This window comes from Saimiri boliviensis, chromosome 7, assembly GCF_048565385.1.
Source record: "Saimiri boliviensis isolate mSaiBol1 chromosome 7, mSaiBol1.pri, whole genome shotgun sequence".
NCBI classification, from domain to species: domain Eukaryota; kingdom Metazoa; phylum Chordata; class Mammalia; order Primates; family Cebidae; genus Saimiri; species Saimiri boliviensis.
The window spans coordinates 92,919,309-92,932,136 of record NC_133455.1 but is presented as its reverse complement, the minus strand read 5'-3'; the positions used below and the strand labels follow the sequence as shown (position 1 = coordinate 92,932,136).

General features: G+C 42.6%; 1 pseudogene; it reads right to left on the bottom strand.

Annotated features, from left to right (window-relative positions):
- LOC104651167 (protein FAM98B-like) overlaps positions 1–12,242 on the bottom strand; it is a 105,368-nt pseudogene extending 93,126 nt beyond the window's left edge.
- Positions 12,243–12,828: the final 586 nt, after the last annotated feature.

Here is a 12,828-nt window from a genome sequence, read left to right as displayed (position 1 = left end):
GGTTAGGGGAGGGGTACAGCCAAGGACTTACATTTCTTTTCTTTTCTGTCTCTCTCTCTCTTTTTTTTTTTAAACAGAGTTTCGCTCTGTGATGCAGGCTGCAGTGCAGTGGCACAATCTCGGCTCACTGCAACCTTCACCTCCGAGGGTCAAGCGATTCTCCTCCCTCAGCCTCCCAAGTAGCTGGGCCTACAGGCATGTGCCACCACGCCTGGCTAAATTCTGTATTTTTAGTAGAGACGGGGTTTCACCATGTTATCCAGAATGGTCTTGATCTCCTAACCTCATGATCTACCTGCCTTGGCCTCCTAAAGTATTGGGATTATAGGCGTGAGCCACTGTGCCCGGCCTATTTTATCTTTTCCTGTTCAATATATATACAAGTTGTTTCACTTTTTTGTATTATGTATTCTTATGTATTGATCAGAATATTTAAATAATATACTTCCAAGTTTTACTAGTCCATCATTTAAAGGAAAAAGAAGAAAATCATATAAAGAGAAAGACTGATAAATTCTATTACATTAAAATTAAGAACTTCTGGGCCAAGCGCGGTGGCTCATGCCTGTAATTCTAGCACTTTGGGAGGCCAAGGCGGGTGGATCATGAGGTCAAGAGTTCAAGACCATCCTGGCCAACATGGTGAAACCCCATCTCTACTAAGATTACAAAAATGCCGGGCACGGTGGCTCACGCCTGTAATGCTAGCACTTTGGGAGGCCAAGGTGGGTGGATCACCTGAGGTCAGGAGTTTAAGACCAGCCTGGTCATCATGGTGAAATCCCATTAAAAAAAAAAAAGAATACAAAAATTAGCTTGGCGTAGTGGCAGGCACCTGTAATCCCAGCTACTGGGGAGGCTAAGGCAGGAGAATTGCTTGAACCTGGAAGACGGAGGTTGCAGTGAGCCAAGATTGTGTCACTGCACCCTAGCCTGGGTAACAGAGCAAGACTCCATCTCAGGAAAAAGAAAATTTAAGAACTTCTGGCCATCAAAATATACCACAATGAAAATGAAAATACAAGCTACAAACTGGGAGAAGATATTTGGCACATAATTGACAAAGAATTAGAATTCAGAAAATTATAACTAACTTCTTTCTTTTTTTTTTTTTTTTTTTTTGAGACAGAGTTTCGCTCTTGTTACCCAGGCTGGAGTGCAATGGCGCCATCTCGGCTCACCACAACTTCCGCCTCCTGGGTTCAGGCAATTCTCCTGCCTCAGCCTCCTGAGTAGCTGGGATTACAGGCACACACCACCATGCCCAGCTAATTTTTTGTATTTTTAGTAGAGACGGGGTTTCACCATGTTTTCCAGGATGGTTTCAATCTCTTGACCTCGTGATCCACCCGCCTCGGCCTCCCAAAGTGCTGGGATTACAGGCTTGAGCCACCACGCCCGGCCATAACTAACTTCTTTCTACAAGGAAGAAATACTAAACAACTCGGCCAGGCACAGTGGCTCACACCTGTAATCTCAGCACTTTGGGTGGCCGAGGCAGGCAGATAATTTGAGGTCAGGAGTTGGAGACCACCCTGGCCAAGATGGTGAAAACCAGTTTCCACTAAAAAAATATAAAATTTAGCTGGGTGTGCCAACACGGGCCTGTTCTCTCAGGTACTCAGGAGGCTGAGGCACAAGAATCACTTGATCCCAGTATATGGAGGATGCAGTGAACCGAGATCACCCTGCACTCCAGGCTGGGCAACATGGCAAGATTCTGTCTCAAAGAAAAAAAAAATTTACAAAAGAAATACTGCCGGGTGCGGTGGCTCAGGCCTGTAATCCCAGCACTTTGGGAGGCTGAGGCGGGCAGATCACAAGGGCAAGAGATCAAGATCATCCTGGCCAACATGGTGAAACCCCGTCTCTACTAAAATACAAAAAAAAAAAAAAAAAAAAAAAAAATTAGCTGGGCAAGGTCGCACATGCCTGTAGTCCTAGCTGTTTGGGAGGCTGAGGCAGGAGAATCACTTACACCTGGGAGGCAGCGGTTGCAGTGAGCTAAGATCGCACCACTGCACGCCAGCCTAGCGACAGAGTGAGACTCTGTCTCAAAAAAAAAAAAAAAAAAAAAGAAATAGCAAACAACCCACGAGAAAAGTGGAAGAAAAGGTCATACAGACATGTCATGAGTATACAGCCCACAGAAACACGAACAGAAGCAGTCTCACTACTTAACAGGGAAAGGCAAATTCAAACCATAACGAGATAATTTTATATCCACCATATTGCAAAAGAAAAGAGTTAAGTCTGACACAATCAAGAGATGGCAAGGATGTGGATCAATAAGCAATCTCACACACCGCTGATGGGACTCCAAATTGGTGTATTGATTTTGGAAACCAATTTGGCATTATCTAGAAAAACTGAGATGGATGTGCCCTATGACTCAGAAATTCCATTTACTGGGCATGTGCTCTGGAGAAACTTACATATGGGCACAAGGAGGCAAACAAGAATGTTCAAAGCTATATTATGTATCATAACAAAAAACTAGAAACAGTCTTTATGTTCTCAAGTAGAATGAACAAATAAATCCTGATATAACAATATAAGCATTGGACAAATAAATCCTGATATAACAATATAATCATATACTGAAAGCAATGAAATAAACTACAGCAAAATGAATTAAAATCTATACATTTCATAGACACAATGTTGAATAAGAAAAAAGCTAGCTGCCAAAAATATATTTATAATATGGCTTCATTCATATTAAGTTAAACATGTAAAACTACATTTTTTTTTTTTTTTTTTTTGAGACGGAGTTTCGCTCTTGTTGCCCAGGCTGGAGTGCAATGGCGCGATCTCGGCTCACCGCAACCTCCACCTCCTGGGTTCAGGCAATTCTCCTGTCTCAGCCTCCTGAGTAGCTGGGATTACAGGCACATGCCACCACACCCAGCTAATTTTTAGTATTTTTAGTAGAGACGGGGTTTCACCATGTTGACCAGGATGGTCTCAATCTCTGGACCTCGTGATCCACCCGCCTCGGCCTCCCAAAGTGCTGGGATTACAGGCTTGAGCCACCGCGTCCAGCCAAAACTACATGTTTTAAGGATACATGCATATTCAATTAAACTATGATTAAATTAAATTTGATTAGAGAATGAGGAAAACTAAAATCAGGTTGGAGAAATTTGCAGGCAGAATCAGAGAAAGGTCCACTGTGTATTGCTTAAAACTAGATATTTCTTGCCATGACACCTCAGTTGAGCAAACAAACAAAACTGGATATTTTTTAAACTGGGTGGTGGGTACATTGGTGTACATTTGCTGGTTATTGTCTATACTTCATGTTATTAAACTTGGATGCAATTGGGATCGCCTAAAGGGCTTTAAAAAAAAAATACTGATGCCTTGCTCCCACCTCAGAGATTTTGATTTAATTGCATGAAATCTGGCAAATACTATCGTAAATGGAAACCCTAAAGATTCCTTAAAATGTATTACACTAAAGAAAAATGGCTTCATTCCTGATTTTTTAAAAAAATCTTTTCAGTTTGAAATAATTTTAGACTTAGCACAAAGTTTTCAAAGTAGAGTACCTGTAATATCTTTTACCCAGCTTCCTCTAGTGTTAACACCTTATGCAATCGTAGTACAATGATCAAAACCAGGAAATTAACATTGCTAAATATTATTCTTCAGCCATTATTGAAATATTGCCAGTTTTCCCACTAATGTTCTTTCTTCAGTCCAAGGTCTAATCCAGGATCCTACATTTCTTTAAGCCATCATGTCTTCTTAGTCCATTCCAATCTGTTACAGTTTCTCAGTCTTTCTTTGCCTTTCATGACCTTAATACTTTGGAGGATTGCTGATTAGTTATTTTACAGAGAGTAGCTGAATTTGGTGTGTCTCATATTTTCTCATAATTAGATTGAGGCTCTGCATTTTTGGCAAGAATTCCATTGAAGATGTTGTCCCCGCTTCCTGGTGCATTATTATCTAAGGGACTACATTATGTGATATTAACTCTGATCACTTAGTTGAGGGGGTATCTATGAATTAATGAAGTTATTAAGTCTCCCATTTCATTGTCAAAGAAAAATTCATAAATTATGGAGGATCTTTGACTGTCACTCTGATGTATGAATAAAGAAGTGCTGGATTAAAATTCACGGGCATACAGACGTACATGCACATATGTGCACAAACACATTAAAGACAAGATATTTCAACCCCAGTATATTCATCAGTGATATGATTTTGCTGTGTCCCCACCCAAATTTCATCTTGAATTGTAGTTCCCATAATCCCATAATGTTTCCTGGGAGGGACCCGGTGGGAGGTAACTGAATCATGGGGCGGTTTCCCCCATGCTGTTCTCATGATAGTGAGTTCGTTCTCATGAAATCTGATGGTTTTATAACGGGTTTTTTCTCCCTTTTGCTCAGCACTTCTTGCTGCTGCCATGTGAACAAGTTTTTGCTTCTCCTTCCACCATGATTGTAAGTTTCCTGAGGCCTCCCAAGCCCTGCAGAACTGTGACTCAATTAATCCTCTTTCCTTTAAACTATGAAGACTCAGGCAGTTATTTATAGCAGTGTGAGAATTGACTAATACAGTCAGTTATTACCACAATAATGCTTCATAACACACCTCCTTATATCTTAGACTTAGAACAAGTTCATGGATCTTTGCATGAGCTGGAGCAACCTTGCTTTAGGCTACAGGTTGCCTGACTGTGGCTCCAGGCTTCTACTTGGGTTCAGGACTGTTCAACATGTTCCTCAGTTCTTTGGACCAGCAGCTGCCTGGGGCATGTCCTTTCAACTTTTTGTTTTGAAATAATTTTAGACTTACCACAATGTTTCCAAGATAGTACAGAGCTCTTGTATGTCTTTTACGCAGCATTCCCTAGTGTTAATGTCTTACACAATCACAGTATAGCGATCACAACCAGGAAAGTAACATTCATACAATACTCTTCTTCAGCCATTATTCAAATATCACTAGTTTTTTCACTAAAGGAAAAACTCACAAATTTTTGTAGAAACAAAATCACAGGAACAGTCAGGTGCAGTGGCTCATGCCTGTAATCCCAGCACTTTGGGAGGCTGAGGTGGAGAAATCACGAGATCAAGAGTTCAAGACCAGTCTGACCAACAGGGTGAAACCCCGTTTCTACTAAAAATACAAAAATCAGCCTGGCGTGGTGGTGTGAGCCTGTAATCCCAGCTACTCAGAAGGCTGAGGCAGGAGAATTCAGGAGGCAGAGGTTACAGTGAGCTGAGATGGCACTACTGCACTCCAGCTTGGATGACAGAGCAAGACTCCATCTCGAAAAAAAAAAAAAAATCACAGGAACATATTGGAAATGATCATCTCTTGAAGCAAGAACTGTCACATTGCTCCTTCAACTCACTCACAGGAAGTACATTCCTTCCCTAGTGGGGAGAACGGCAAACTCATATGGCAAAATGTATAAAGGTAAAATGTGGATACAGAGTATGGAAAACCAAGAATGGTCATCCCATCTACCTGACTGACCTTGTGTTTTTTATAAAGTGACAAGTTGTGAATAGTGTTGCAATGAAAAGATAAAATCAAGTGACATGATCTTTGACATACAGTAGTAGCCCCTAAAGTAACTGGAGAAAAATGTATGCGTCCTATGGTGAGGATAGATCTAAGGGCTATGGCTGGATTAAAAGAGTGCCAAAAGAATCCTCAGAGAGTCAAAGAGTTTTACATAATTCAGTCATCCCTTTCATCTGTTAATCTTAACTTTTTCTCAGTACACCTAAAATAATTTCAAAAAGACATATAGTTCCTCACCTGATTCTAACTTGTTTCAAAGAACATAATTTCAGGCATAGTGTAAATAATGACCTTTAAAAATAGAAGTTATATTACTTTTCTTTGACAGGGAGCAGTGGCTTACACCTATAATCCCAGTACTTTGGGAGGCCAAGGTGAGCAGATCATGAGGTCAGGACTTCGAGACCAGCCTGGCCAACATGGAGAAGCCCGTCTCTACTAAAGATACAAAAAATTAGCCAAGCGTGGTGGTGCATGCCTGTAATCCCAGCTACTCAGGAGGCTGAGGCAGGAGAATCACTTGAACCCAGGAAGCGGAGGTTGCAGTGAGCCAAGATCGTGCCATTGCACTCCAGCCTGGGTGACAGAGTGAGATTCTGTCTCAAAATAAATAATAAAAGTAGAAGTTATATTACTTTTTAAAGTGTATCTACTGGAATCTAAATAGCATAGGATTTTTGGTATATTCCGTCATTCATCAAACGAGAGAAAATGACACTCTTATTTAATAGACATTTTATATAATATCTTTTATCTTTGAAAACATTTTTCATTCCTTTTCCCCACAAAATTTTATTTTAATGTCTGTTCAAAAGTCTTTTATTAATTATCATATTTCTTGGAGCAAAAATATGTCTATGAATTGAAATTATTTAAAATTATTTTTATTTCCTGTGATCTGAAAGTTGTAAGTGTTCATTGTTTCCTCTGGATTAAATAACCACAGTTAGTAGTAGTAAACAAACAGTCACAAAAAGTAAATGTACTTTAAAAAAATAATTCTTGGCCGGGCACGGTGGCTCAAGCCTGTAATCCCAGCACTTTGGGAGGCCGAGGCGGGTGGATCACAAGGTCAAGAGAACAAGACCATCCCGGTCAACATGGTGAAACCCCGTCTCTACTAAAAATAGAAAAAATTAGCTGGGCATGGTGGCATGTGCCTGTAATCCCAGATACTCAGGAGGCCGAGGCAGGAGAATTGCCTGAACCCAGGAGGCGGAGGTTGCAGTGAGCCGAGATCGCTTCATTGCACTCCAGCCTGGGTAACAAGAGCAAAACTCGGTCTCAAAAAAAAAAAAACAAAAAAATAATTCTTAAAAATTGTAAGAAAAACAATTCTCAGAGAATTGAAACTCTTGTTCCAGGTCCAGGGACACCTGGGAAGCTGACCCTGAATTTATTTTCTTGAGAAATTAGTTCTCAAAATGTGCTAAGTTAAGGTAAGTGTAGAATGTTGTGTGGACCATCCTTTTTCCGCCTGAAGTGTATCTGGTTGTCCAGGCTATTTGTTATATAATCTTTCACTGATGTGGTACAGCTTCCCCCAAAGAATGTTATCTGCTAAGTTACACACACCCTGAGGAACAATATGACTAATAGGGTATATCATATAAAGTCAAAGAGCAGATAGTTGAAGAGCTTCCCAGTGCCATGGTGGTCCATATTGCTTTACCTTCATCCCTTGGAACTGAACATGACCCATGAAATGACAAGTCTTGGAAGCTGTGCCTGGGATATTGCAAGGCCTTTTGCTCATAGCAGTGCTTGCTTGTATGCTGAACTACCTTTGAATAAGATAAGTAAACTGGTGTTGAAAGTGTGTTGTTTTGAGCCAGGCATGGTGGCTCATGCCTGCAATCCCAGCACTTTGGGAGGCTGAGGCAGGTAGATCAGAGATCAGGAAATCGAGACCAGCCTGGCTAACGTAGCAAAACGCTGTCTCTGCTAAAAATACAAAATTAGCTGGGTATGGTGGCAGGCACCTGTAATACTAGCTACTTGGGAGACTGAGGCAGGAAAATCACTTGAACCCGGAAGGTGGAGGGTTTTTGCAGTGAGCCGAGATTGCACCATTGCACTCCAGCCTGGACAACAAGAGTGAAACTCTGTCTCACAAAAAAAGAGAAAGAAAAAGATAGAAAAAAGAAACTTGTTTCGTTAGTCTTTCCATTAATCCAGATTTGTATCAAAAGTGGTGACTGATTCTGATGCTTTGGGAACGATGAAAAAGAAAAATAAAATAAAAAATAAAGTGGCAATTGATACAGAGACCTCTGACTCCAGAGGCAAAACACGTATGTTGTAAGAAGACGAACAGGGAACAAATAATTTTGATGCCTGAAAGATTGCTCAACCACCATCACGTTGTTTGATATGGCTAACATTTTATGGCTCCATCCAAGAATTGATCTTATCAGTGAAATTTTAAAAACATTGATCTGATTCAGTAAGAACTGATTAAATGGGTAACATCTGAGAGCTAGCATGATAGCAAATCTCATTTAAAGAAGAGAAGCAAGAGGAGCAGGGAAAAGCTAGAAATACTATCTCATGGTCATTTCTTATGGCTTTGTTGAAAATGAAAGCATTGAGACAGAGCAGGGCAAGGAAAAACCAAGAGCTCTAAGTCTAGCAAAATCTGATCTTCACAGCTGCCCTAGTACCTGTAAGGGACATGGAAGGACAGCACAGTTAAATCACACTGAGATCCCTCACTAATCAAACTCCCAAGATCCCAACAGGGGCATGAAAAGCATTACAGAGGAGCAGCATTACAGTATAAAGAAGCTGGATCATTTTGTTGAAAAATACCAGCAACTGGCTGGGTATGTTGGTTCATGCCTGTAATCCCAGCACTTTGGAAGGCCGAGGTCGGCAGATTACGAGGTCAAGAGATGGAGACCATCCTGGCCAATGTGGTGTACCAAGACCAGCTTGGTGGTAGAGACCCCCACCCAGGCAGCGCTGAAGGAACTGAGAAACAGACATCCCGATAGAACAACAAGGTGGGTCTATCTGGGGTGCCAACAGCCTTCTGAGCTGACAGCCTCAGGGGCTGATAGCATTCTGGGCTGAGGGCCTCGAGCAGACTCTGACCCATGTAGTTATTCTCTCTGACGAGTTCATGATTATTAACCAACAGATATTTGGTATTTTCTCATAACACACAAAAAAACCAAGTAGGCAGCTGGTGCCTGTTTACCACTGACTATAGACAAACTAAAAAGGTATTCTCCATGAGGGAGCCACAGGGGCAGGGTCAGATGTCCCATGCTAAAAGAATTGTTTTCACTGGTGTATGATATTTATATATCGTCCTGCCACTTTAGAATGCCCCAAGTAGTTTTCTACTGGGTGTGGGGTGGTGGCTAGGTTTTCCTTGCTATAGTTCTTAGCAAACAACATATTTTATCATACACTCAGCATTTCTCAGCAATCATACACTTAGCATTTCTCAACAATGGTGAAACCCTGTCTCTATGAAGAATTACAAAAATTAGCTGGGCATGGTGGCCACCTGTAATCCCAGCTACTCTGGAGGCTGAAGCAGGAGAATCACTTGAACCTGGGAGGTGGAGGTTCCAGTGAGTGGAGATTGCGCCACTGCACTCTAGCCTGGTGACAGAGCAAGAGTCTGTTTGAAACAACAACAAAAAAAGATACCAACTGCTTAAGAAATCCTTGTGATCCTGGATCCTTAGATAAAACACTCAGGATGGCAAAAATATAATTGTGGATTCTGCAGAATGAAGCAGTTTGCATGGAATGAGCAGCTATATTATGGAAACAAATAGTATTTAAGCAGTCCTTCTGTCATTCCTGAGCTTAACACGAATAGCTGAGTTAGTGGTTACTCTAATATGGAAGTTAAACATTACTGGAAATATTTATCTTAGTGAAACGGATGCTGTATGGAAGCTCATGACTTTTTAACGAAGCACACAGGGTTCAGCATCAAATCCATGTAAACCTTTTGCAGCAGGGCATGGTGGCTCACACCTGTAATCCTAGCACTTTGGGAGGCTGAAGCAAGTGGATCACCTGAGGTCAGGAGTTCGAGATCAGCCTGGCCAACATGGTAAAACCCCATCTCTACTAAAAATACAGAAAACTATCTGGGTGTGGTGGCGAATGCCTGTAATCTCAGCTACTCGGGAGTCTGAGGCAGGAGAATTACTTTAACCTGGGAGGCGGAGATTGCAGTGAGCTGAGACCGCACCACTGCACTCTAGCTTGAGCAACAAGAGCAAAACTCCATCTCAAAAAAAAAAAAAAAAAAAAAAAAAAGAAAAAACAAAAGAAAGAAAAAGAAAAAACTTTGGCAATGCTGAACTTTACCTGAGCATCACACTTCTGGAAAACAGCAATAGTTTAAAAATCCCTCCACTCTTTTGTGGTCCTGGAAATGGCTTGCTGCAAAATCCACCCTTCCCTATATGAGTTAGATAAGACCAATGGATGATGACCCCCCTGTTTAGAAAGGACAACACAGTCTCCCCAAATTCCCATTACTTTGCCTCATAAATGATTAGCTGAATTAGTTGCACTGACCACTCTGGACAAAATACCTGCTAATCTCACTTGACGAATCTCTAGGTAGGCTTCTCTTTTCCCCTCGGGCCCCTGAACTTTGGCCTACCCTGTGAGTTTAAACAAGCACTGGAATGTGGAGCAGCCTCCTTAATGACCCTTCCAGAATTGGCTGACTGCAAAGCAACATGTGCCACTCTCTGATTCCATTTCCCCATACTCTGTTCCTTCTAACCTTGTTTGCTCCAGTGGGGTGTTCTTTCTTTCGCAATAGCTTTATCCCGCCACCCCCATTACATGAGTCTGAAAAAGGTCTTTTTTTTTTGTTTTTTTTTTTTGAGACGGAGTTTCGCTCTTGTTACCCAGGTTGGAGTGCAATGGCGCGATCTCGGCTCACCGCAACCTCCGCCTCCTGGGCTCAGGCAATTCTCCTGCCTCAGCCTCCTAAGTAGCTGGGATTACAGGCATGCGCCACCATGCCCAGCTAATTTTTTTGTATTTTTAGTAGAGACAGGGTTTCACCATGTTGACCAGGATGGTCTCGATCTCTCGACCTCATGATCCACCCGCCTCGGCCTCCCAAAGTGCTGGGATTACAGGCTTAAGCCACCGCGCCCGGCCCGGTCTTTCTTTATCTAAGTATGGATTTTTTTTATTTGACTCCTTGTAGCATAAATAGGTAGAAAGAAATAGAAGGGGTGTTATTATAGTGATTACATTCGATTACTCGAATTCTTTCTGAAGTACATGCCAAAAGCCACATAGTTATTGATTATCAAAAGCTGATTTTTTTTTTTTTAGACAGAGTCTTGCTCTGTCACCAGGCGCCAGGCTGGAGTGCAGCGGCGCAATCTCAGCTCACTGCAACCTCTGCCTCCTGGGTTCAAGCAATTCTCCTGCCTCAGCTCCCGAGTAGTTGGGACTACAGGCACACTCCACCACACCCAGCTAATTTTTGTATTTTTAGTAGAGACAGGGTTTCACCATGTTGGCCGGGATGGTCTCGATCTGTTGACCTCTTGATCCACCCACCTCGGCCTCCCAAAGTGCTGGGATTACAGGTGTGAGTCACTGCACCAGGCCAAAACCTGATTTTTAATGAAATTTGATGTGTCAACTCTAGCTCTCTTTCAATTTTGTTGAAAGCCAAGAATTGGCAAACATCTAACTTGCGAAAGATGCATTACTCCATCATCAGAGTCATCCACTTCCTCAATGGCTAACACTGATATTTAGAAATACATCCTTCCTGGAGTCCTGGAGGTTTCTCCTCCTATAAGCAGTGCCCTGTAGTGGGTGTATCTCAGTAGGAGGAGCTTGGATATAAATGGGGAGCTGGAAGAGTAGGACTGGGTAACGTCTGAGAGCTACCATGATAGCAGATATCATTTAAGAAAAAGCACAGGCTGGGTGCAGTGGCTTACACCTGTAATCCCAGCACTTTGGGAGGCCAAGGTGGACAGATCACGAGGTCATGAGTTCAAGACCAGCCTCATCAACATGGTGAAATCTGTCTCTACTAAAAATACAAAAATTAGCTGGGCATGGTGGTGTGTGCCTGTAATTCCAGCTACTCCGGAGGCTAAGGTAGAAGAATTGCTTGAACCAGGACCCGGGAGGCTGAGGATGCAGTAAGTAGAGACCACGCCACTGCATTCCAGCCTGGGCTACAGAGCGAGACTCCGTCTCAGAAAAAAAGAAAAGAAAAAGCATATACAGAAGTTGAGAATCTAGAAACTCATTTTCTTTTTCTTTATTGAGATGGAGTCTTGCTCTGTCACCCAGGCTAGAGTGTAGTGGTTTGATCGTGGCTCACTGCAACCTCTGCCTCCCAGGTTCAAGCAATTCTCCTGCCTCAGCCTCCCAAGTAGCTGGGATTACAGGTGCCCACCCCCGCGCCCAGCTAAGTTTTGCATTTTTAGTAGAGACAGGGTTTCACCATGTTAGTCAGGCTGGTCTCAAACTCTTAACCTCATGATCCACCAACCTCGGCCTCCCAAAGTCCTGGGATTATAGGCATGAGCCACCATCTAACCTAGAAGCTCATTTTCTTAAAACTAACTGCCAATGGTCCCCTTTTTCTCTGTCTTCATCAGAGCAGCCATTTTGCTGTCGTCACCTGCTGGTGTTGAAAGAGCCTCCTGCTCCAGGTTCACCATCAGCATGAATCAAGAAAAGGTGGCCAGATTTCAGGCTCACATCCAGAATGGAGATAAGGGTATCTTCCCTTGCAGAAAGAGGATAATACATATAGCAGGCGTCCCCACGTGCGGCCCCCTGAGGCCATTTATCCGGCCCCCCACCGCACTTCAGGAAGGGGCACCTCTTTCATTGGTGGTCAGTGAGAGGAGCACAGTATGTGGCGGCCCTCCAACGGTCTGAGGGACAGTGAACTGGCCCCCTGTGTAAAAAGTTTGGGGATGCCTGGTATATAGAATAGCTACAGCTGATGACAAAAAGCCTTTTTTCTTTTTTTTTTTTTGAGATGGAGTTTCATTCTTGTTGTCCAGGCTGGAGAGCAATGGCGCAATCTCAGCTGACTGCAACCTCTGCCTCCTGGGTTCAAACACTTCTCTTGCCTCAGCCTCCCTTAATGGGCTTCTTTACTGTAACTTGTTTTATCAGCAAGGTCTTTATGACCTGTATTTTGCACTGACCTCCTATCTCATCCTATGACTTAGAATGACTTAAACCATCTGGGAATGCCACCCAGTAGGTCTCAGCTCTATTTTACCCAGCCCCTAT